General features: G+C 38.4%; 1 protein-coding gene across 3 annotated transcripts in view; it reads right to left on the reverse strand.

Moving 5' to 3' along the window:
* The window catches only part of GLG1 (golgi glycoprotein 1), a 187,722-nt gene that overhangs the window by 147,665 nt on the left and 13,328 nt on the right, over positions 1-26,729 (reverse strand). The window lies entirely within an intron of this gene.

A 26,729-nucleotide genomic window follows, 5' to 3' on the forward strand; every position in this document is an offset into this window, starting at 1 on the left:
ACATTAATGATGTCAAAGTTAAAAAAAATTTTTTAATGTAAAAACTGCATTACATATCAACTATACTTCAATTTTTTTTTAATGTGTAAAACCCATTCTTGCCTCCAGAGACACAAAAACAGGTTGTGGGCTGGATTTGGCAATGGGCTGTAGTTTGACAATGTCTAGTCTAAGATATAAATGGGCATAAATTGGTGCTTAATAAAAAAAGGTTGTTGAAAAAATTAGAGAACAGATCTATTCTAGATTTGTATAGGTTTTAATGATGCTTTAATAAGAACTGCCAAACCAAAAGAACTGCTAAGCTTAACTGAAAAAATATTTTATTTTTATTCTTTTCATTTACAATATGATCTTTGACAAGCTTCTGTTACTTATGAACAAGGTCCTGAATGAGAAGCTGAAGAAATATTTTTATTTTTACTTCTTTGAGAAAACCATGTATCAATTCTAATTTAGGAAAATAGACATTGAGGTCTTATTGAAGTCAAATCATTTTTTGTAATGACTTTTATCATACTTTACAAATAAGACTCCACCCTCCAAAAACCTGAGCTTCAACATAAACAGAAAAAATTTACTCTCAGAGGATCATCCTATCCACTTTTGCTATTAGCAAAGCCCATCCAGGTTCTGACAACCAAAAAGAAAGACAAATAAATCTCTAGGACCAGTAAAAAGCCAAGGCTTAAGCAACAGCTTTTCTACTAGTGCTGGCCAGCACATGTCTACAAAAGGGAAAATAAAGTTATTGGTGAGTTTTACATGGATGGCATTTTCAGTATTATTAATAGAAATGGACTAAAAACTGAATGCTAATTAAAGAGAATTCCTATCACATTGCCCAGCCATACACCCTTAGCTGTTCCTATGTAGAAGAAAACAATTCCAAATAAAAATATATATATATATATTCACTGAATTTTAAGTGACTCTATTCTGATAAACTGAGCCACAAAGGCAATCACCAAAAAGTAGACTCTAGGAATGTGTTCTAACAAAGAACTCTGCAAAGTTAAAATGGGCCATGACTATGGGTCCTGAAATGCAAAGGAAACATGGCTAAAGTGTAATCTGTAACAAGAATCCCACATATAACAATGAAAATTATAAAACATGAAGGGGAAGAATCAAATGTTTTGCTCTAAGTATTGTGACTTCACACTAAAATATTCTTATAGCAACAACTTAGATTTGTCCCTTTCTCAATTAAAATTTTTTTAAAAAGACAACTTTGGGTGCTATTTTTTTACATTTTTTGTTTGCTTTTGTTATTTTTAACTAATCAGACCTAAGTAGCAATGAATTTGATCTCCTTTTTTTTTTTTTTTTTTTTTAATAATTATTTTTTATTGAAGGGTAGTTGACACACAGTATTACATTACATGAGTTTCAAGTGTACAACACAGTGGTAGAACATTTATATACATAATTCTAGGTTCCAGCTATCACCCTACCAGGCTGTTACAATATCTTGACTATATTCCTTATGCTATACATTACATCCCGGTTACTAATTTATTTTACCATTGGAAGTCTGTCCTTTTTTTTTTTTTTTTTTTTTTGTGAGGGCATCTCTCATATTTATTGATCAAATGGTTGTTAACGACAATAAAATTCTGTATAGGGGAGTCAATGCTCAATGCACAATCATTATTCCACCCCAAGCCTAATTTTTGTCAGTCTCCAATCTTCTGAGGCATAACAAACAAGTTTTTACATGTAGAACAAATTCTTACATAATGAATAAGTTACATAGTGAACAGTACAAGGGCAGTCATCACAGAAACTTTCGGTTTTGCTCATGCATTATGAACTCTATACAGTCAGTTCAAATATGAATACTCATTTGGTTTTTATACTTGATTTATATGTGGATACCACATTTCTCTCTTTATTATTATTATTTTTAATAAAATGCTGAAGTGGTAGGTAGATACAAGATAAAGGTAGAAAACATAGTTTAGTGTTGTAAGACAGCACATGTAGATGATCAGGTGTGTGCCTGTAGACTATGTGTTAATCCAAGCTAGACCAGGGCAATAAAACATCCACGTATGCAGAAGATTTCTCTCAGAACGGGGGGGTGAGGTTCTAAGCCTCACCTCTGTTGATCCCCAATTTCTCACCTGATGGCCCCCCTGCGACTGTGCCTGTCTTAGGTTGTTCCTCCCTTGAGGAATCTTACCCGTCTCTGGCTAACCAGTCATCTTCCGGGGCCATACAGGGAAATGTGAAGTTGGTAAGTGAGAGAGAAGCCTTATTGTTTGAAAAAGTTAGCTTTTTACTTCTTTGCATATTTATGCCCTGTGGCTTCTATGCCCAGCATTGGTCTTGAGGTATCTTTACCACTTGGAAGAATTATGATACTCGGTAAATTTGATATGAGGCACGAATTCTATTTAAGGGTTGTAATTAGGAAGGAAGAAGAAAAGCTATAGAAGTAGCAGGCGGAAGAAAGCATGGGAAGATTGATTATTTCTTTGATATATCTTCTTGTAGAGTAACTTCAGCATGTATAGGTTTTAAGCTACTACTTAAATTGCACACACACATTAACATAATAGGAGTATAGTTACATAACCAAAGCATATCTGTAATTACCAGCCCTCTGCAGTGAAACCAAGAAAACCAGTTAGGCACCTTAGGCATTTGTGAAAACTTATCTATGATATGGTGGATATTGTCCAAATGAACTTGAATAGTCTGAGAGAAATCAGACAAATTAAAACAACCCATTCCTGGGGACTGTTCACATGCCATATGTTCTTTTAACAATAAATAGTTTGTAGTTGTAAGACTTTGGAGCGCTACAATTTGCACTTCTCCAAATTCTTGGTTGAGTTCCAACAGTATAGAGCCAGTCCAATTTTGTTGTTTTACTGTATGCACAGGCCAGCTTAGATATCTCCTTCCTCATTCCCATGGCAGGTCCAGGAACTGGTGGGATGAGTGCATCTACAGCTGTAGCAGTGCGTGGATCTTTGTTGGGGTTTTTTGATGATCATCTTCTGGCATGAGTCTTCCAGAGAGTGCTGATGTTGAAAGTTCTCTTTCATATCGTATCTTAGTTCATTTTCGGGGTAGCCCAATTAGGCTTTGATCCTCTGTATAAACACAAACAGACCCTTTGCCTACACTTTTATATGCCCTTTATACCCTTGTGTAGAACTCGTTGGAGGTTACCACACAGGAACTGCCCTTTTTTTTTTTTTGCTATCACTAATCTACACTTACATGACGAATATTATGTTTACTAGGCTCTCCCCTATACCAGGTCTCCCCTATAAACCCCTTTACAGTCACTGTCCATCAGCATAGCAAAATGTTGTAGAATCACTACTTGCCTTCTCTGTGTTGTACAGCCCTCCCTTTTCTCCTACCCCCCCATGCATGTTAATCTTAATACCCCCCTACTTCTCCCCCCCTTATCCCTCCCTACCCACCCATCCTCCCCAGTCCCTTTCCCTTTGGTACCTGTTAGTCCATTCTTGAGTTCTGTGATTCTGCTGCTGTTTTGTTCCTTCAGTTTTTCCTTTGTTCTTATATTCCACAGATAAGTGAAATCATTTGGTATTTCTCTTTCTCCGCTTGGCTTGTTTCACTGAGCATAATACCCTCCAGCTCCATCCATGTTGCTGCAAATGATTGGATTTGCCCTTTTCTTATAGCTGAGTAGTATTCCATTGTGTATATGTACCACATCTTCTTTATCCATTCATCTATTGATGGACATTTAGGTTGCTTCCAATTCTTGGCTATTGTAAATAGTGCTGCAATAAACATAGGGGTGCATCTGTCTTTCTCAAACTTGATTGCTGCATTCTTAGGGTAAATTCCTAGGAGTGGAATTCCTGGGTCAAATGGTAAGTCTGTTTTGAGCATTTTGATGTACCTCCATACTGCTTTCCACAATGGTTGAACTAACTTACATTCCCACCAGCAGTGTAGGAGGGTTCCCCTTTCTCCACAGCCTCGCCAACATTTGTTGTTGTTTGTCTTTTGGATGGCAGCCATCCTTACTGGTGTGAGGTGATACCTCATTGTAGTTTTAATTTGCATTTCTCTGATAATTAGCGATGTGGAGCATCTTTTCATGTGTCTGTTGGCCATCTGTATTTCTTTTTTGGAGAACTGTCTGTTCAGTTCCTCTGCCCATTTTTTAATTGGGTTATTTGTTTTTTGTTTGTTGAGGCGTGAGAGCTCCTTATATATTCTGGACGTCAAGCCTTTATCGGATGTGTCATTTTCAAATATATTCTCCCATACTGTAGGGATCCTTCTTGTTCTATTGATGGTGTCTTTTGCTGTACAGAAGCTTTTCAGCTTAATATAGTCCCACTTACTCATTTTTGCTGTTGTTTTCCTTGCCCGGGGAGATATGTTCAAGAAGAGGTCACTCATGTTTATGTCTAAGAGGTTTTCGCCTATGTTTTCTTCCAAGAGTTTAATGGTTTCATGGCTTACATTCAGGTCTTTGATCCATTTTGAGTTTACTTTTGTATATGGGGTTAGACAATGGTCCAGTTTCATTCTCCTACATGTAGCTGTCCAGTTTTGCCAGCACCACCTGTTGAAGAGACTGTCATTTCGCCATTGTATGTCCATGGCTCCTTTATCAAATATTAATTGACCATATATGTCTGGGTTAATGTCTGGATTCTCTAGTCTGTTCCATTGGTCTGTGGCTCTGCTCTTGTGCCAGTACCAAATTGTCTTGATTACTATGGCTTTATAGTAGAGCTTGAAGTTGGGGAGTGAGATCCCCCCTACTTTATTCTTCTTTCTCAGGATTGCTTTGGCTATTCGGGGTCTTTTGTGTTTCCATATGAATTTTTGAATTATTTGTTCCAGTTCATTGAAGAATGTTGCTGGTAGTTTCATAGGGATTGCATCAAATCTGTATATTGCTTTGGGCAGGATGGCCATTTTAACGATATTAATTCTTCCTAGCCACGAGCATGGGATGAGTTTCCATCTGTTAGTGTCCCCTTTAATTTCTCTTAAGAGTGACTTGTAGTTTTCAGAGTATAAGTCTTTCACTTCTTTGGTTAGGTTTATTCCTAGGTATTTTATTTTTTTTGATGCAATTGTGAATGGAGTTGTTTTCCTGATTTCTCTTTCTGTTGGTTCATTGTTAGTATATAGGAAAGCCACAGATTTCTGTGTGTTGATTTTGTATCCTGCAACTTTGCTGTATTCCGATATCAGTTCTAGTAGTTCTGGGGTGGAGTCTTTAGGGTTTTTTATGTACAGTATCATGTCATCTGCAAATAGTGACAGTTTGACTTCTTCTTTACCAATCTGGATTCCTTGTATTTCTTTATTTTGTCTGATTGCCGTGGCTAGGACCTCCAGTACTATGTTAAATAACAGTGGAGAGAGTGGGCATCCCTGTCTAGTTCCCGATCTCAGAGGAAATGCTTTCAGCTTCTCGCTGTTCAATATAATGTTGGCTGTGGGTTTATCATAGATGGCCTTTATTATGTTGAGGTACTTGCCCTCTATTCCCATTTTGCTGAGAATTTTTAACATGAATGGATGTTGAACTTTGTCAAATGCTTTTTCAGCATCTATGGAGATGATCATGTGGTTTTTGTCTTTCTTTTTGTTGATGTGGTGGATGATGTTGATGGACTTTCGAATGTTGTACCATCCTTGCATCCCTGGAATGAATCCCACTTGGTCATGGTGTATGATCCTTTTGATGTATTTTTGAATTCGGTTTGCTAATATTTTGTTGAGTATTTTTGCATCTACGTTCATCAGGGATATTGGTCTGTAGTTTTCTTTTTTGGTGGGGTCTTTGCCTGGTTTTGGTATTAGGGTGATGTTAGCTTCATAGAATGAGTTTGGGAGTATCCCCTCCTCCTCTATTTTTTGGAAAACTTTAAGGAGAATGGGTGTTATGTCTTCCCTGTATGTCTGATAAAATTCCGAGGTAAATCCATCTGGCCCGGGGGTTTTGTTCTTTGGTAGTTTTTGGATTACCGCTTCAATTTCGTTGCTGGTAATTGGTCTGTTTAGATTTTCTGTTTCTTCCTGGGTCAATCTTGGAAGGTTATATTTTTCTAGGAAGTTGTCCATTTCTCCTAGGTTTCCCAGCTGGTTAGCATATAGGTTTTCATAGTATTCTCCAATAATTCTTTGCATTTCTGTGGGGTCCGTCGTGATTTTTCCTTTCTCGTTTCTGATACTGTTGATTTGTGTTGACTCTCTTTTCTTCTTAATAAGTCTGGCTAGAGGCTTATCTATTTTGTTTATTTTCTCGAAGAACCAGCTCTTGGTTTCATTGATTTTTGCTATTGTTTTATTCTTCTCAATTTTATTTATTTCTTCTCTGATCTTTATTATGTCCCTCCTTCTGCTGACCTTAGGCCTCATCTGTTCTTCTTTTTCCAATTTCGATAATTGTGACATTAGACCATTCATTTGGGATTGCTCTTCCTTTTTTAAATATGCTTGGATTGCTATATACTTTCCTCTTAAGACTGCTTTTGCTGCATCCCACAGAAGTTGGGGCTTAGTGTTGTTGTTGTCATTTGTTTCCATATATTGCTGGATCTCCATTTTGATTTGGTCATTGATCCATTGATTATTTAGGAGCGTGTTGTTAAGCCTCCATGTGTTTGTGAGCCTCTTTGCTTTCTTTGTACAGTTTATTTCTAGTTTTATGCCTTTGTGGTCTGAAAAGTTGGTTGGTAGGATTTCAATCTTTTGGAATTTTCTGAGGCTCTTTTTGTGGCCTAGTATGTGGTCTATTCTGGAGAATGTTCCATGTGCACTTGAGAAGAATGTATATCCCGCTGCTTTTGGATGTAGAGTTCTATAGATGTCTATTAGGTCCATCTGCTCTACTGTGTTGTTCAGTGCTTCCGTGTCCTTACTTATTTTCTGCCCAGTGGATCTATCCTTTGGGGTGAGTGGTGTGTTGAAGTCTCCTAGAATGAATGCATTGCAGTCTATATCCCCCTTTAGTTCTGTTAGTATTTGTTTCACATATGCTGGTGCTCCTGTGTTGGGTGCATATATATTTAGAATGGTTATATCCTCTTGTTTGACTGAGCCCTTTATCATTATGTAGTGTCCTTCTTTATCTCTTGTTACTTTCTTTGTTTTGAAGTCTATTTTGTCTGATATTAGTACTGCAACCCCTGCTTTCTTCTCACTGTTGTTTGCTTGAAATATGTTTTTCCATCCCTTGACTTTTAGTCTGTACATGTCTTTGGGTTTGAGGTGAGTTTCTTGTAAGCAGCATATAGATGGGTCTTGCTTTTTTATCCATTCTGTCACTCTGTGTCTTTTGATTGGTGCATTCAACCCATTAACATTTAGGGTGACTATTGAAAGATATGTACTTATTGCCATTGCAGGCTTTAAATTCGTGGTTACCAAAGGTTCAAGGTTAGCCTCTTTAGTATCTTACTGCCTAACTTAGCTCGCTTATTGAGCTGTTATATACACTGTCTGGAGATTCTTTTCTTCTCTCCCTTCTTGTTCCTCCTCCTCGATTCTTCATATGTTGGGTGTTTTGTGCTGTGCTCTTTCTAGGAGTGCTCCCATCTAGAGCAGTCCCTGTAAGATGTTCTGTAGAGGTGGTTTGTGGAAAGCAAATTCCCTCAGCTTTTGTTTGTCTGGGAATTGTTTAATCCCACCGTCATATTTGAATGATAGTCGTGCTGGATACAGTATCCTTGGTTCAAGGCCCTTCTGTTTCATTGTATTAAATATATCATGCCATTCTCTTCTGGCCTGTAGGGTCTCTGTTGAGAAATCTGACGTTAGCCTGATGGGTTTCCCTTTATAGGTGACCTTTTTCTCTCTAGCTGCCTTTAACACTCTTTCCTTGTCCTTGATCTTTGCCATTTTAATTATTATGTGTCTTGGTGTTGCCCTTCTTGGATCCTTTCTGTTGGGGGTTCTGTGTATTTCCGTGGTCTGTTTGATTACTTCCTCCCCCAGTGTGGGGAAGTTTTCAGCAATTATTTCTTCTAAGATACTTTCCATCTCTTTGCCTCTCTCTTCTTCTTCTGGGACCCCTATAATACGGATATTGCTCCTTTTAGATTGGTCACACAGTTCTCTTAATATTGTTTCATTCCTGGAGATCCTTTTGTCTCTCTCTATGTCAGCTTCTATGCGTTCCTGTTCTCTGATTTCAATTCCATCAATGGCCTCTTGCATTCTATCCATTCTGCTTATAAACCCTTCCAGAGTTTGTTTCATTTCTGCGATCTCCTTTCTGGCATCTGTGATCTCTTTCCGGACTTCATCCCATTTTTCTTGCGTATTTCTCTGCATCTCTGTCAGCATGTTTATGATTCTTATTTTGAATTCTTTGTCAGGAAGACTGGTTAGGTCTGTCTCCTTCTCTGGTGTTGTCTCTGTGATCTTTGTCTGCCTGTAGCTTTGCCTTTTCATGGTTGATAGGAATAGTCTGCAGAACTGGGACGAGTGACGGCTGGAAGGACTTCCTTTCTTGTTGGTTTGTGGCCCTCCTCTCCTGGGAGAACAGCGGCCTCTAGTGGCTTGTGCTGCGCAGCTGCGCGCAGACAGGGTTTCTGCTTCCTGCCCGGCTGCTATGGAGTTAATCTCCGCTGTTGCTGTGGGCGTGGCCTGGCTCGGGCAGCTACTCCAAAATGGTGGAGTCGCGTTGGAGCAGGAGCTGCTGGGAGGCTATTTATCTCCGTAAGGGGCCTCCCTGCTCCCTGCAGCCCAGGGGTTAGGGTGCCCAGAGATCCCGGATTCCCTACCTCTGGATTAAGTGACCCGCCCTGCCCCTTTAAGACTTCCAAAAAGCACCCGCCAAAACAAAACAACGACCACAAAAAAAAACAAGAAAAATTTTTTTAATTAAAAAAAAAAAATTTTTTTAATTAAAAAAAAAAGGTGGTCGTTCGTTTTTCTTTATTCTCCGGTGCCAGCCTCAGGCCTCTGCTCACCGGTCTTTCTGCCCTGTTTCCCTAATATTGGTGTCCCTGTCCCTTTAAGACTTCCAAAAAGCGCTCGCCAAAACAAAGCAGCAAAAAAGCAAGAAAAAAAAAAAAATGGTCGCGCGCTTTTCTTATGTCCTCTGTCGCCCAGCCTCCAGTGCCTGCTCACTGTTCTTGCTGCCCTGTTTTCCCAGTATCGAGGGCCCTGCACTCTGGCCCGGATGGCTGGGGCTGGGTGTTCGGCAGTCCTGGGCTCTGTCTCCCTCCCGCTCTGCCTGCTCTTCTCCCGCCGGGAGCCGGGGGGAGGGGCGCTCGGCTCCCGCGGGGCCGGGGCTTGTATCTTACCCCCTTTGCGAGGCTGGGTTCTCTCTGGTGTGGATGTGGTCTGGATATTGTCCTGTGTCCTCTGGTCTTTATTCTAGGAAGGGTTGTCTTTGTTATATTTTCATAGATATATGTTGTTTTGGGAGGAGATTTCCGCTGCTCTACTCACGCCGCCATCTTCCGCCCCCCTATCGTAACAGTCTGATCTCCTTTTTAAAAACTATTTACTGTATGAGTATGTTGATGACTCACGATTGCTTAGTAAGAATGAGAGACAAGAAGGAAATGGACCAAAATTGATCTCATTAAGTAGGTAAAAGCTTTCTGTAGAACTCAGCCAATTAATGCCATACTCTAAACCTACTGACTTGTCTTAATACTGTTTGTGGCTTGGTAGTTCAATTTCAGAGTAAATATTATGAAGTGTGTTTTATGAGAAATGAATGTAAACTGTAAGAAATCAATTAATAATTTCATATATTTTTTAAAAGAGAACAGCATAAGTATTCCACTTAAAAATTATGTAACTATAAGAATTAAGAGCTGAAAGAGCTGAAAGTAAGGAGAGCTGAATAGAAAATTACAAGTTTCCATTATAAACTGGTAGCACTAGGACTTTTCAAAATTATATATTAAAACTATATTATTTTAAAAGTATTTTAAAAGTATTGCTAATATATGTCTAGCTTTTTCCCTAATGAGTAACAGGCTTCCACTTTCACTACTTGAATAAAAAATGAGAAACCACAACTAAATCCATATGCCTGCCAGGATGTATGGTATCTGTGTGAGCATTAGGAGCATTTTCTTAGATGCACTCCTATTCTACTTTGTTGTGCTTCAGTACACAAAAAAGTTACCTGGTCTAGAGATACAGGCTTTGTCTTGTCCTTTTAAATCTCCCCCACCCCCACCCCCATACCATTTGCAAATATTATCTTGAGTCATCCAGTTAAGACAAGATCTAAGAAAAGACCTTTGAAACAATGTTTTTCTCCAAGGTGACATGGTCTTAACAAGGCATTTCAGTAAACTTTAACTAGGCGAAAATACATAAATGTGTACTGAAAGTTCTGCATTTATTAAGAGCCAGCTCTTAATAACCCTCATAAATAGGTTGAGATCCTGAAACAGAGGGTTCAAGGCTGCCCCAGGAATACTAAGTAGCAATAACATACCAAGATTAGAGAAATTAAAAGCAAAAACTCTTTTAAAAACTCAAGAGATCTTCATTTAAAGATGTTAGTATAACTTTTCCAGACTAGTTGCATCTCATGCTGTACCATTTTTTAAAACACAGGTCTAAATCCTAAAGCTATTTGATATTAAAGATGCTAAACCAAATAACTAAAGTGAAAATATTTCTCTTAATGGTGTTAAAGCCTCCCAGGGAGGCTTTTCTGGGATTATCAAGGAAATGGGAGATCCAAGGGTTGGGTAGAAGAAAAGCAACCCTTTATCACAGGAAGTCCTTGAGAATCAAAGGCACACTAGCAATAAACGCAATGAGGTTTTTGTTTTTTAATCAGAAGCCAATTTTAAAAGTTGTAAGTATTACTAATATATGTCTAGCTTTTTCCCTAATGAGCAACAGGCTTTCACTCCACATTATTTGCAGAGATGTGTGACAGTCTTTTCCCAAAAACTGTAACTAAAAATTACTAATTAAGAAAAATAATTAGAAAATGATATACAGTGTTTTGTGACTTAGAAATGAGTAGTTTACCAACATGAATATAATTTACTGAGCTTAAGGAGATGCTTCCTGTTTCACTTAAGCATGTTTCCTTTTAGAGCAATTCACTTAGGTGGGATTTTTCTGCCAGTGCAAGTAGGAGTCCCCTCTTAATACGTTTTTGTAAAATCAGTTAATGTTTGTGAACAATAAATGGTGCAACACTTCAAAAGTTTTTAACTTGCTTTTGATTTACATGCTGCTGGTGCAATAATAAAGCCATCAAAACTGCACACCTGAAACTATGTAAGTAAAAGGCTATTCACTGCAGCACTGTTCCTAACTGAAATATAGGAAATACCCATGCATAGGAGAGTCACTGAACAGACTAAAGATTTCTATGAATTGATATAAAGTTATTTTAAAGACATAATGTTAAATGAAGAAAAGCAGAGTGCAAAACAGTATCAAGCATGCTACCTTTTCCATAAGGAGGGGGAAATAAAATATACATGTGTCTAGGAGTGACTCCATAGCATCTTACTATGCTGATAGACAGTGACTGCAATGGTGTGTATGTGGGGGACTTGGTAATATGGGTGAATGTTGTAACCACAATGTTGCTCATGTGAAACCTTCATAAGACTGTATATCAATGATACCTTAATAATAAATGAATGAATGAATACATGTGTCTGCTCACTTGTATATAAAGAAAAAGTATAAACTAAAACTGAGACTGGCTACCCTGGGAAAAGAAAGGATAAAATGATGGGAATGGGGTAAAAGGTGTAGCAGGGAATTAATTCTAGAACCACATTACTTTTTACTAACTCAAAATTTTAACAATAAGAATGGGAGGAGGCAAAATGCAATTAAAATAAAAACAAATGAACCTAACTATATTTGAAATGAACAGCATAACCACAGGGGAAAAGAGGAGAGCGAATAACCTGAGTGGCTCATAAACACAGTATCTTGATTATGTAACCTGAGGCCAGAGACAAAAACAGATGAAAACAAATACTAACTCTAATGTGTAGGGTGGTTTTCTCATAATGGCATAGTTTGGCATTCTAAAACTATTTTAAGTTTATTAGAGGAGATTCAGCAAATAAATAATTTGTGGTAACAGGAACCAACTTTTTCACTGTCAGAGAACGGAACTATAAACATGGAAAGGGAGAAAGCTAGAATAAACCCTGTACTGGAGGCATCAATATGAATATAAATCTATTTTAAACATATCTGTATCTACCTACCTATATGTAGACATGAATAGATATCTATGTGAATATACACACGCTTGTACATATATATATCAATGTATGTAAATACACACATACACACACTTCACACATTTTCTGGCTGTCTGCTGAAGCAAAGACACCTGAGAAGCAATGAGCACACATAGCACCCAGATACCAAAATACCATTCTCCATTAAAAGGAAATAGGCCTACTTGGAGAAGTGGTTGATTCCATAACTATAAGAGGATCCTGGGAGACTTCTGGTTTCTAGGCTGACATGTAAAGAGCTTGAAAACCACTCCCATCCTCACATTAAAAAAAAAAGCTGAGCAAAGTGAAAATCAACACCTCTTCTTAGATCCATCAGAGAACTGCAGTTGCACAAACCCTTGCCGAAAAAGTGGAAACAGGTGAATTCAGAGAATCACAGCTTACTTGAAGGTGAAGCGCAGGAACAGAAGCTTGCTACTGGGGAACTCACAGGAACACTTAAACTGTAACTGACCATTGCTCCAGGCTCAAGTGGACAAGCTTGAGAGTTAAAAACTCAGGGGGATAAACAATATGAAAAGGAAATTGAGTAACAACTTCATTTACAGTAATGTAAAAAGAAAAAAAAAATACCTAGGGATAAATTTAACCATGGAATTGAAAGACCTACACCCTAAAAACTACAAGACACTCTTAAGAGAAATTAAAGAGGACACTAACAAATGGAAACTCATCCCATGCTCTTGGCTAGGAAGAATTAATATTCTCAAAATGGCCATCCTGCCTAAAACAATCTACAAATTCAATGCAATCCCTTTCAAAATACCAACAGCATTCTTCAACGAACTGGAACAAATAGTTGTAAAATTCATATGGAACCACCAAAGACCCCCAAATAGCCAAAGCAATCCTGAAAAGGAAGAATAAAGTTGGGGGGAATCTTGCTTCCCAACTTCAAGCTCTACTACAAAGCCACAGAAATCAAGAGAAGTTGGTACTGGCACAAGAACAGACGCACAGACCAGTGGAACAGGATAGAGAGTCCAGATATTAACCCAAACATATATGGCCAATTAATATATGATAAAGGAGCCATGGACATACAACGGGGAAATGACAGCCTCTTCAACAGCTGGTGTTGGCAAAACTGGAAAGCTACATGCAAGTGAATGAAATGGGATCACTGTCTAACCCCATACACAAAAGTGAATTCAAAAAGGATCAAAGACCTGAATGTAAGTCATGAAACCATAAAACTCTTAGAAAAAAACATAGGCAAAAATCTCTTGGACATAAACATGAGCTACCTCTTCATGAACATATCTCCCTGGGCAAGGGAAATAAAAGCACAAATGAACAAATGGGACTCTATCAAGCTGAAAAGCTTCTGTACAGCAAAGGACACACCAATAGAACAAAAAGGCATTCTACAATATGGGATAATATATTCATAAAAGACAGATCTGATAAAGGGTTGACACCCAAAATATATAAAGAGCTCACACACCTCAACAAACAAAAAGCAAATAATCCAATTAAAAAATGGGCAGAGGAGCTGAACAGACAGTTCTCCAAAGAAGAAATTCAGATGGCAACAGACACGTGAAAATATGCTCCACAATGCTAGTCATCAGAGAAATGCAAATTAAAACCACAATGAGGTATCACCTCCCACCAGTAAGGACCGCCACCATCCAAAAGACAAACAACAACAAATGTTAGCGAGGTTGTGGAGAAAGGGGAACCCTCCTACACTGCTGGTCAGAATGTAAACCAGTTTACCATTGTAGAAAGCAGTATGGAGGTTCCTCAAAAAGCTCAAAATAGAAATATCATTTGACCCAGGAATTCCACTTCTAGGAATTTACCATAAGAATGCAGGAGCCTAGTTTGAAAAAGACATATGCACCCCTATGTTTATCACAGTACTATTTACAATAGCCAAGAAATGGAAGCAACCTAAGTGTCCATCAGTAGATCAATGGATAAAGAAGATGTACATATACACAATGGAATATTATTCAGCCATAAGAAGAAAACAAATCCTACCATTTGCAACAACATGGATGGAGCTAGAGGGTATTATGCTCAGTGAAATAAGCCAGGCGGAGAAAGACAAGTACTAAATGACTTCACTCATATGTGGAGTATAAGAACAAAGAAAAAACTGAAGGAACAAAACAGCAGCAGAATCACAGAACCTAAGAATGGACTAACAGTTACCAAAGGGAAAGGGATTGGGGAGGATGGGTGGGAAGGGAGGGATAAGGGCAGGGAAGAAGAAAGGGGGCATTACGATTAGCATGCATAATGTGGGGGGAGGGGCATGGGGAGGGCTGTGTAACACAGAAAAGACAAGTAGTGATTCTACAGCATCTTACTATGCTGATGGACAGTGACTTGTAATGGGGTTTGTGGGGGGGGGACTTGGTGGTGGGCAGAGTCTAGTAAACATAATGTTCCTCATGTAATTGTAGATTAATGATACCAAAATTTTTTAAAAAAAGGGAATCATTACTAGTATGTGTAACAATATGGATACATCTCAAAATACTCATGCTGAGCTTAAAATGCCAGAACAGAATACCCCTGCCCCACAAAAAAGAGTATATACTGTACCATATCATTTGTATAAAATTCTAGAAAATGCAAACTAATCTATGATGAGAGCAAATTGCCTAAAAAGGAGGAGGTTTGGGTGAAGAGTTGGAAAAGAGAATTCCCAAGGGGCACCATGATCCTTTTAGAGGTCATTAAGTATGTTCATTATCTTGAAGTTGATGATGGTTTCATGAGTGTATACTTGTGTCAAATTAAATTACATACTTTAAATTTAAAAAAAACTCAGGGGGATGAACAATCTGAAAAGGAAATTAAGTAACAATTTCATGTACAGTAATGTAAAAAGAAAAAAAATACCTACAGATAAACTTAACCAAGAGGAAAAAGATGTTTATACTGAAAACTCTAAGCTGTTTTGAAAGAAATTAGACACAAATAAGTGGGAAGACACCCCATGTGCATGGACTGTAAGACTTAATATTGTCAGTAATACCCAATGAGATCTACAAATGGAATGCAATCCCTAGCAAAGTCCCAAAGGCATTTTTTGCAGAAACAGAAAAATCCACCCAAAAATTTATATAGAATCTCAAGGGGCCATGAATAGCCAAAACAATCTTTAACAAAGTTTGAGGTCTCACATTTCCTGATTTCAAAATTTATTACAAAGCTATAGTAATCAGAACTGTGGTACTGGCACTAGCATAGACACAAAGACCAGTGGAACAGTCCAGAAATAAACTTTAGCATGTGAAATGATTTTCAATTAAGAGTACACTCATGAGGAAAGGACAATCTTCACAGAAAATGTTGTTAGAAAACTGGATATCCTCTGTGGGGAAAATTTAAGTTCCTATCGCCAGGATCCTCATCTGAACCTAAACTACTTGATGATGTAACTTGCCTGCTGCTAAAAGCTACTGCTTCCACACTAGCATAAAGTTTAGCCCAGTTCTCTGGGCAGAGGCAGAGACAAGGAGGATTACAGACCTGCAGACTGTTGAATGCAGACATGATTCTAGTGCTTGACCTATTGCTGAGAACAAGCCGGGTAATAAACCCTTTTACCACAGGAAAGTTCCATTGTCATTCCTTGGTCTCACTGAATCTATAGTGAACTTGTCTTGGGCTGAAACCCACTGGCAAGACAACTGGAGACATCTGTCAGGATTCACTGACCAAGGAACAGAACAGGCTGCCCTTATGGGAGGGGTGCTTCAGCAGGCCGCACCTACAGATGGGGAGACATTCGAGTGTTCCCCAGTGGACATGTGGTCTGAGGTCTCCTGCCTCTTAGAAGATTGCACCCCACACCAAGACTGGGAAGGGATGGAGGTGACACCTGAGGCAGTGAAGTTGGCCCTCAGCAAAATACAGAATTCCTTAAAGAAACAGAGTGCCTGTGAGGCAGTGGGAATGGTGGGGAGTTTTTTTCTCACAATACTGAGAAAAGCTGTAAGGGAGAAAGACATTGTCCTGGAGGAAGCATGAGAAGAGGCAGCAAGAGAAATTGAGCTGTGAGGTGCCGTTGAGGAGGTAAAAAAAATTTGTTGATGACTGAAATGGCATCACTACCAGGTGCTGTGGAAATGGTAAAGGTATGGTATACTAGACCTGGACAAGACTCCCTTCCTGACACAGTCCTCTCACAGGACCACTCTCTTGCTTGCATCCTACCTGATGGACAAGATTTGCCAATGTTGGTGTCTTTAAAACATGTATCTTATCACCCTTAAGATTGGGTACACACTAGCAAAAAAACTGCTACTCACTGGAGTGCATGGAGCTTCCTATCAGTACCACTACTAAGTCTGAGTCATGAACTCACCTGAGTAGAACTCGTTTTGAATATAGCTGGCATAATCCCCTCAGGCTTAAAGATTATTATAACTTTTGTTACCTGTATCAAAATTTTATTGCATAATAATTTTTGTTATTACCTCTATGTTGTTGTTATCCTCTGTTGCTGTTGTGGAATCTGTTTACAATACTCCAGCTTTCTCGCACAGGGACCATTGTGGAATATTGAGAGCAGTAGTCTGTGAGAAGAGAATCCTGGAGTGGTGGGGTGTGGGGAAAATTGAAGGTTCCTACCGCCAGGATTCTCACCTGGCTCTGGTCAGTTTGCTCACTACACACATGTGGGCAATACATTGTTACTGACTCTATATGAAGAGCTCTGCTCAATGCTCTGGGCTGCTGCACGGCAGCAGGGCTGCAAGGCTGCAGGAGAGCAGAGACTGGAGTGGTGGCAGCACAGAGGACAGAGACTGAGATAGCTGTGGGGGCAGACAGGCCCAGAGGCAGAGACCGGCTTGCTGTACACAAACTAGCTGTGAGTGGATGGGATTATAGTTACTGACCTGCCACCACGGGAATAAAGTTGGGTATAAACCCTTTCACCCCGAGAACATTCCATTGCCATTCCTGGGTCTCAATGAATCCATAGTGAACTTGCCCGGGGCTGAAACCCACTGGCAAGACAGAGGTTAATATCCAAAATACATAAAGAACTGCTACAACTCAACACCATCACCACAAAAATGGCAAAGAATAGACACTTCTCTAAAGAAGGCATACAAATGAGCAGTAAGCACATGAAGATGCTCAACATCACTAGGAAATGTAAATCAAAACGACGAGATATCACTTCACATCCATTAGAATGACTGGGTTTTTTTTTATGAAAAACAAAAACAAAATAAGTGTTGGCAAGGATGTGGAGAAACAATCTCTGCACTGCTGATGGGAATGTAAAATGGTGTACCTACTGTGGAAAACAGTATGGCCAGGCCTCAAAAAATTAGTAATAAAAATACCATACAATCCAGTAACCCCATTTCTGAGTATAAACCCAAAAGAACTGAAAGCAGGGTCTCAAATATTTGTACACCCACATTCACAATAGCCAAAAGGTGGAAGCAACCTGAATTCCTTGATGGATGGATGGATAAACAAAATGTGGTATATATATATATACAACAGAATATTATTCAGCCATAAAAAGGAAATTCTGACACTGCTACAATATGCAGGAACCTTGAGGACATTATGCTGAATAAAATAAGCCAGACACAGAAGGACAAATATTTCACTTATATGATTCCATTTATATGAGGTACTAGAGTAGTCATAGAAAAAAGGGTGGTTGTCAAATGCTGACGAGAGGCAGAATGGAAAGTTATTGTTTAATGGGTATGGAGTTTCAGTCTGTAATGAGAAGTTCTGGAGATGCCTAGTGGTAACAGTTTCATGACAATGTGAATGTACTCAATTCATTCTGAACTTCACATGTGAACATGGTTAAAATGGTAAATTCTAAAAAAATGGGTGGCATAGCTTCAGGTTGTTCTGTACTGGTATGCTGCTGGTATGATAATAAACAGTAAGGTAGATGCCAAGTTTGAAAACAAACTATACAAAAACCAGATACTCCTTGTTTGCATTAGTGGCAGAGAAACTCAAGATAATTATTTCTAATTACTCACAGTCATTAGAAAGCTACTTTCTTTTTTTCATCAAGGATTTACTGAGTACATAGGAGGTGCGGGCTAGGAACTAGGAATACAACATTGTGCTGTTGCTAAACACACATATACACAGAGCCCAAGAAGCCAAGTGCTCCTACACAGACAAAATCAGGTGACACACATAAAGTTTTGTATTATATGATGTATTGAAAAACTTCAAGCTGGAACCAGAATGTTCATCTTTGCGATCCTGACATTTTGCATTGCTAATGCCATAATTCTTCTTTACAGTAGCTACTTATGGTGCTTTCCCCAACTCTCCTGGATCTATCCAGAATGGCATTTAAACTATCTTTGATCTGCTTTCCTAGAGGCCACCAAGGCTTACTAAAACTATTTGTGGGGCACAAAGCCCCAAGTGTTTGGCTCCACCCCAAAACTACCTTGCAGTATCAATCAACATAGTGACAATTCAGGAAGTGGCTATACAATTATTTTGGACAATAGGGCTAAACATCTCTATTTACTTTTGCTGAAACTTAACTTCAGAATGAAAAAGTTCTGAGGAAGGAAAAAAGAAGAAAAAAAAATTTTTACTCTGTGAGTTATAAGTTAAACCTGAGATAGCAACTCTCCTGGGAACTGGTAAAGTGTATGAAATTCAAAAAGGCTATGGTATTTAAGTTCTTCAAAAAAATTATAAATCATATTTTCGGACATCAAACTGATTTAAAATTTTCTCACCCTTTCTTTCTTTATGGACATTTATACTCACCCTCTTCCTCTCTAGCATGTCCAATCTTTCACCTTCTACTTGTTCCTTTCTCTTTACCTTTTGGCTAAAATAGATTTCCTTAATCTCGAAAAATCTTTAATTGGGAAGTCTTCCCTTTAAGGTTATATCTTTCCTCTTATCTCTATGAAACTTCAGAAACAGACTAAAATAGTCTCAAACAGTCCAAGTCTGGGTTCTATAAAAGAAATTCTATTTCTGTTTTATCAAAAACCATGCTCTTTTCTCAGTCACTAACCTTAAATGATATTCTATTTAACCTAGTGATTACTACCACCTCCTCTCATATTTCGCTTTCCTTGGCTCCCACAACTAAAATTTCCATTGTTGGATTCCACAATTAAATTCTTCTAAATCTTCTTTTAACTCTCAACCACTCTTTCTCTTCCCTGTAATTCCCTCAACGAGCCTCCTTCAAACCCTCAATTGTGAGTATTCCTCAGTCCCTGAAATCACATTCTTCTATTTACACATTCTTTAAGAGAGCTCCACTATTTTTCATACTTTCAATTATACCTCTTTAAGCTAGACAGCTAAAATTTAGATTCAGTTTAAGATTTCGTTCCAAAGTAAGGGAAACAAAAGCAAAAATGAACAAGTGAAAAGCTTTTGTACAGCAAAGGACACCATCAGTAGAACAAAAAGACATCCTACAGTATGGGAGAATATATTAATAAACATCACATCCTATAAAGGGTTGACACCCAAAATATATAAAGAGATCACGCACCTCAACAAACAAAAAGCAAATAAGCCAATTAAAAAATGGGTAGGGGAGCTGAACAGACACTTCTCCAAAGAAGAAATTCAGATGGCCAACAGACACATGAAAAGATGATCCACATCGCTAGTCATCAGAGAAATGCAAATAAAACCACAATGAGATATCACCTCACACCAGTTAGGATGGCCAACATCCAAAAGACAAACAACAACAAATGTTGGCGAGGATGTGGAGAAAGGGGAACCCTCCTACTGCTGGTGGGAATGTAAATTAGTTCAACCATTGCGGAAAGCGGTATGGAGGTTCCTCAAAAAACTCAAAACAGAAATATCATTTGACCCAGGAATTTCACTCCTAGGAATTTACACTAAGAATGCAGTAACCCAGTTTGAAAAAGACATATGCACCCTATGTTTATCACAGCACTATTTACAATAGCCAAGAAATGGAAGCAACCTAAGTGTCCATGAGTAGATGAATGGATAAAGAAGATGTGGTACATATAAACAATGGAATATTATTCAGCCGTTAAGAAGAAAACAAATTCTACCATTTACAATAACATGGATGGAGCTAGAGGGTATTATGCTCAGTGAAATAAGCCAGGTGGAAAAAGACAAGTATCAAATGAATTCACTTATCTGTGGAGTAGAAGAACAGAGAAAAAAAACTGAAGGAACAAAACAGCAGCAGACTCACAGAATCCAAAAATGGACTAACAGCTACCAAAGGGAAAGGGACTGGGGAGGATGGGTGGGAAGGGAGGGATAAGGGGGTAAAAAGGGGCATTACTATTAGCAGACATAATATAGGGGCGGGACATGGAGAGGGCTGTATAACACAGAGAAGACAAGTAGTGATTCTATAGCATCTTACTACGCTGATGGACAGTGACTGTAATGGGGTACGTTGGGGGGACTTGATGATGGGGGGAGTCCAGTAAACATAATGTTACTCATGTAATTGTAGATTAATGATACCAAAATAAAATAAATAAATAAATAAATAAATAAAAGATTTAGTTCCAAAGTTACATCCTTTCACTGGAAATTGCTTGAACTTTCTGGCTGTCATTTAAAATTCAACACTGGCTAAGATTTATCTATTTTTGGAGGGAGCTTAACAGACTTTCACTTCTCAATTTTATTGTTCTTTCCACTCAATCATCATCTTCTCAATAAAACATTTCCCGACTCTCTTATTAGCCAAATGTCCACATATTTCTTTCATAGAACTGACCACAGCTATAATTTTCCATTTATTTTGTGATTCCTAAATGGCTACCTCCTCCACTAAACGGTAAGCTTCCTGAGAAGGAATGGAGCCTTTTAAGGACTGGAAGGGAGGGGTATGACAATCACATTCCCAGCACCTATCATTAAGTTTTGGACATGTGGTAAATAATTTTTACCCAAAATCTGTCAAACGAATAAACAAAAGCACTCTATTTTTTCCTAGGTAATTGAGGGATTTCCATTAATCACACTTCCATCTCCATTGCTACTAGTCCACGATAATTCAGGTCCTTACTTCATGGTTTAATTACAAAAATAGCTTATTCAATGAGCTCCTTCAGATTTTTCTTACTTCAATCCACACTGCTACAAGAATAATTTCCTCAACTATTTTACTATGCTATACTCTCACCCAATAATCTTCAAGTGACTTTCTATTTCCCTCAAAAACAAAGCTAAACTAATGCAGACATTTCACTGAGGAGCTCAATTTGCTAAGAGAATTGTCAGCTGCTCAGGGCAGTCCTTCCCACTGGTGATGGCTTTGAAAAACACTGACTCAATTCTTCTCTTTGACTCTCTCTTATTCTAAGTTCCTTTCAGACCACCACCAGTAAAATTACCTTGGAGATGTTACTATTAATTGCATCACAAACACCTAACATCAATTAGCCAAGTTAGTTGGCAAATACATTTACAAACTATCTCTTAAAATATATTTCTTACAAGATATTAGTATTATTTATTACATTCTCAATTACAATTTCAGTCAGTATAATTAAGTGGCTTAGTTTCTCTTCATTATTTAAGTTTAAACAGGGTTTTCTAAAGTATAATGTTTTTTCCCCAGATGGATTATTCCTATCATTTACAGCAAGAGCCACAGAAAAAGGAATATTAACAGACTTTTAAAAGATTCATTATTTTCAAAACACTTATAACATTTCTAAGTGATTTAATCCCATGCCTGAAATAATTTTATATGTTTCAATACAAAGACCTCTGTGAACTGAAAAACCCACATTATTAAAGACACAATACCTCTGGATTGAAAAAGAATAGAAAAGTGGGCAAGGCAGGCAGGTATCACACCAAGCAACAACTCATAAATATGACCCAAGAATCTTGCAGGGAGGAGAAGACTATCAAATAGCCTTGCTAAATTTAGCACTTACAGGGAATTAAATGGACCTCAGTTCATGATTAAATACAATTTTTTTAAAAATCAGCAACACTTCTTTAACTAAATAACCCTGTCCTCACACCCTATCCAAACTCAAGAAAAGATAATGAGAATTTTACTATAAAAATTTTAAAAGGATTCCAGGTTTGGTTTTTCAAAAGAAACTAAATAAGCAAAACCCTAACTGTTCTGTTTTACCTCCAATATTATAGTAAATCCAGAGATATCAGGCAATTTGCCCAAAATTTACACAAAGGAGAAAGGGTAAAGGAATGACATAGTGGCATAAACACAGAAACTGTTTTAAAATGGTACTGAAAAATAACCCTGGATAAAAGCTTAAAGCAAACAAAGACAGTGGTTAAGGCCCTCAAACTAAGCCAAATGGTGAAAGTGCATCATAGCAAGAGGTCACTGTTATTAAGTTTACATTAACATAAAAGGCAGCCTGAGAGATTAAAGATGGTGGCATGAAAGGTGAGACACAGAACTCCTCCCAAAACCACATATAATATGAAAATATAGTTAATGCAACTCACTAATCCTAAAAAAGAAACAGGAAAGAAGGCTCCGCCAGACTGCATAATCCTGGAGAATAGAGCAGACCTCACGAAAAAGAGTAACCTACCAAAGCCTTGATCAGGCGGAACCAAAGCCCTTCCCCCACCCCAGCTCACCAGCAGGAGGAAGAGAAACAAAGCAGGAAGGGTTGGAAGCCTAGGACTGATGAACAGCCAGCCCTGGAGATCTGCTTTGGGAGCACAAACCTACACTGTATGGTGCTCTGGAGATTAGTGGGGTTGGAAAGCTAAGACAGGTGGAATAGTTGGACAGACTGAGATTGCAGCTGTTTGTGGAAAACAGGGGTCCACATCAGGTTGCTCTGGAACAAAGGCAAGGCAGATGGTCAGAGAGATTTCCTAGCAGTGAGAGGGCTGCTGAAAGGGCAGGAATTGCATGGAGCTTGCTGCTCAGGAGAAGGGATAGGTGGACGATGTTGTCTGGGCACACTCTGCCCAGCAGGTTGGGAACTTTCAGAAGCTCCAGGCGCTCCATCACCCTGGCTGGCTACTCAGCTCCAAGACACCCCACTGTGATATGCTGCCTGCTGCATCTTCCTCCTGGCCTGTCGACACCAGCTAGCAAACAGGCAGTCCCTGCCCTGGCATCAGGCCAGCCAGAGGGAGGCCCCGCCTATCGCAGCTACAAACACAAAGCACAAAAACATATACTTGTGTGCTCGGCCCACTAGTTTGACAGTGGAGACAGGCACTGCAGTTGGAAAGCACGAAACAGCTCATTCCTCCCTGAAAAAACAAGCGCCACTCCCCTGCAACTCCCAACATCACTCCAGGGGCTGAGCAGCTTCAGAGACAAGAGCTTCTGGAAACTAGAGAGTGCTACATACAAATATGAAACATCAAAGGAATCTGGTTCAAACCAAAACCTCACAAACACCAGAAAAAGGTCCAAGTGAAACAGAACTCACCAATCTTTCTGAAAGAGAGTTCAAAATAAAAATCATAAACATGCTCATGGAGGTACAGAAAAATATCCAGGGACTCGTACTAATTTAGGATGGAGATTCAATCATTAAGAAATTCCATATCTAAAATGAAATACACAATGGAGGGATTTAAAAGCAGAATAGATGTAGTATAAGAAATGGTAAATGGAATAGAAATTAGAGAAGAGGAACACAAAGAAGCTGAGGCACAGAGAGAAAAAAGGATCTCTAGGAATTAAAGAATATTGAGAGAACTGTGTGACCAATTCAAACAGAACAATATTCATACTATAGGGATACCAGAAGAAAAAAAGAGAGAAAAAGGGATAGAAAGTGTCTTTGAGGAAGTAACTGCTAAAAACTTCCCCAATCTGGGGAAGGAGATAGTCTCTCAAGCCATGGAGGTGCACAGATATCCAAACACAAGGGACCCAAGGAAGACAACACCAAGACATATAATAATTGAAATGACAAAGATCAAGGATAAGGACAGACTTTTGAAAGCAGCTAGAGAAAAGAAAGATCACATACACAGGAAAACCCATCAGGCTATCATCAGACTTCTCAGCAGAAACCTTACAGGGAAGAAGGGAGTGGTATGACGTATTTAATGCAATGAAACACAAGGGTATCGAAATAAGAATAATCTACCTGGCAAGATTATCACTTAAATTTGAAGGAGGGATTAAACAATTTCAGATAAGCAAAAGCTGAGAGAATTTACCTCCCACAAACTATCTCTACAGTCTATTTTGGAGGGACTGCTATAGATGGAAGTGTTCCTAAAGCTAAACAGCTGTCACCAGGGGAAATAAAACCACAGTAAAGAAAGTAGAACAATTAATTACTAAGCAGATGCAAAATCAAATGAACCACCCCCAAAGTCAATCAAGGGATAGACAACAGGTACAGAATGATACCTAATATATGAAGAACAGAGGAGGAAGAAAAAGGAGGGGGAAAAAAAAAGAACCTTTAGGTTGCGTTTGTAATAGCATACTAAGTGAGTTAAATTAGACTGTTAGTAAGGAAATTCCCCTTCAACCTTTGGTAACCATGAATCTAAAGCCTGCAACGGCAGTAAGTACATACCTATCGATAATGACCCTAAATGTAAATAGTCTGAATGCACTAATCAAAAGACATAGAGTCACTGAATGGATAAAAAACCAAGACCTGTCTATATGCTGCCTACAAGAGACTCACTTTAAACCCAAAGACATACACAGACTGAAAGTAAAGGGATGGAAAAAGATATTTCAAGAAACTAATAGGGATAAAAAAGCAAGAATTGTTGTACTTCTATCAGACAAAAGAGACTTCAAAACAAAGAAAGTAACAAGAGACAAAGGACATTACATAATAATAAAGGGGTCAGTCCAACAAGAGGATGTAACCATTATAAATATCTATGCACCCAACATAGGAGCACCCAAAAATGTGAAACAAACACTAACAGAATTAAAGGGGGAAATAGAATGCAATGCATTCATTTTTAAGAGACTTCAACACACCACTCAGTCCAAAGGACAGATCAGCCAGACAGAAAATAAGTAATGAAACAGAGGCACTGAACAACACATTAAAACAGATGGACTTAAGAGAGATCTACAGAACACTCCACCCAAAAGCAACAGGATACACATTCTTCTCAAGTGCACATGGAACATTTTCAAGAACAGACCATATACCAGGCCACAAAAAGAACATCAGTAAATTCAAAAAGATTGAAATTGTACCAACTAGCTTCTCAGACAACAAAAGTATGAAACTAGAAATTAATTACACAAAGAAAATGAAGAAGCCCACAAACACATGGAGGCTTAACAGCATGCTCCTTAATATCAATGGATCAATGACCAAATAAAAACAGAGATCAAGCAATATATGGAGAAAAATGACAACAATAATTCAACACCACAAAAATCTGTGGGACGCAGTGAAGGCCGTGCTAATACAGAAGTATATTGCAATACAGGCCTACCTCAGGAAAGGACAATCCCATATGAACAATCTAAACTCACAATTAACAAAACTAGAAAAAGAAGAACAAATGAAGCCCAAAGTCAGTAGAAGGAGGGACATAATAAAGATAAGAGCAGAAATAAATAAAACTGAGAAGAATAAAACAATAGAAAAATCAATAAAAGCAGGAGCTGGTTCTTCGAGAAAATAAACAAAATAGATAAACCCCTAGCCAGACTTATCAAGAAAAAAAGAGAGTCTATACACATGAACAGAATCAGAAATGAGACAGGAAAAATCACTACAGACACCACAGAAATACAAAGAATTATGAGAGAATACTATGAAACATTTAAGCTAACAAACTGGATAACCTAGAAGAAATGGACAACTTTCTAGAAAAATACAACCTTCCAAGGCTGACCCAGGAAGAAACAGAAAATCTGAATAGACCAATTACCAGCAAGGAAATTGAATTGGTAATCAAAAAACTAACTAAGAACAAAACTCCTGCTCCAGATGGTTTCACTGCTGAATTTTATCAAACATTTAGTGAAGACCTAATACCCAGCCTTCTAGTAGAAGAGGAGGGAATACTCCCAAACTCATTCTACAAGGCCAACATCACGCTAATCACAAAACCAGGCAAAGACACCACAAAAAAAAATTACAGACCAATATCCCTGATGAACATAGATGCAAAAATAGTCCAAAATATTAGCAAACAGAATTCAAAAATACATCAAAAAGATCATCCATCATGATCAACTGGGATTCATCCCAGGGATGCAAGGATGGTGGTACAATATTTGAAAATTCATCAACATCATCCACTACATCAACAAAAAGGACAAAAACCACATAATCATCTCCATAGATGTTGAAAAAGCATATGACAAAATTCAACATCCATTGATGATAAAAACTCTACAAAATGGGTACAGAGGGCAAGTAACTCAACATAATAAAGGCCCTATATGACAAACCCACAGCCAACATTATACTTAACAGTGAGAAGCTGAAAGCTTTTCCTCTAAGATCGGGAACAAGACAAGGATGCCAACTCTCCCCACTTTTATTCAACATAGTTCTGGAAGTCCTAGCCACAGCAATCAGA

This window comes from Manis pentadactyla, chromosome 15 (assembly GCF_030020395.1).
Source record: "Manis pentadactyla isolate mManPen7 chromosome 15, mManPen7.hap1, whole genome shotgun sequence".
NCBI classification, from domain to species: domain Eukaryota; kingdom Metazoa; phylum Chordata; class Mammalia; order Pholidota; family Manidae; genus Manis; species Manis pentadactyla.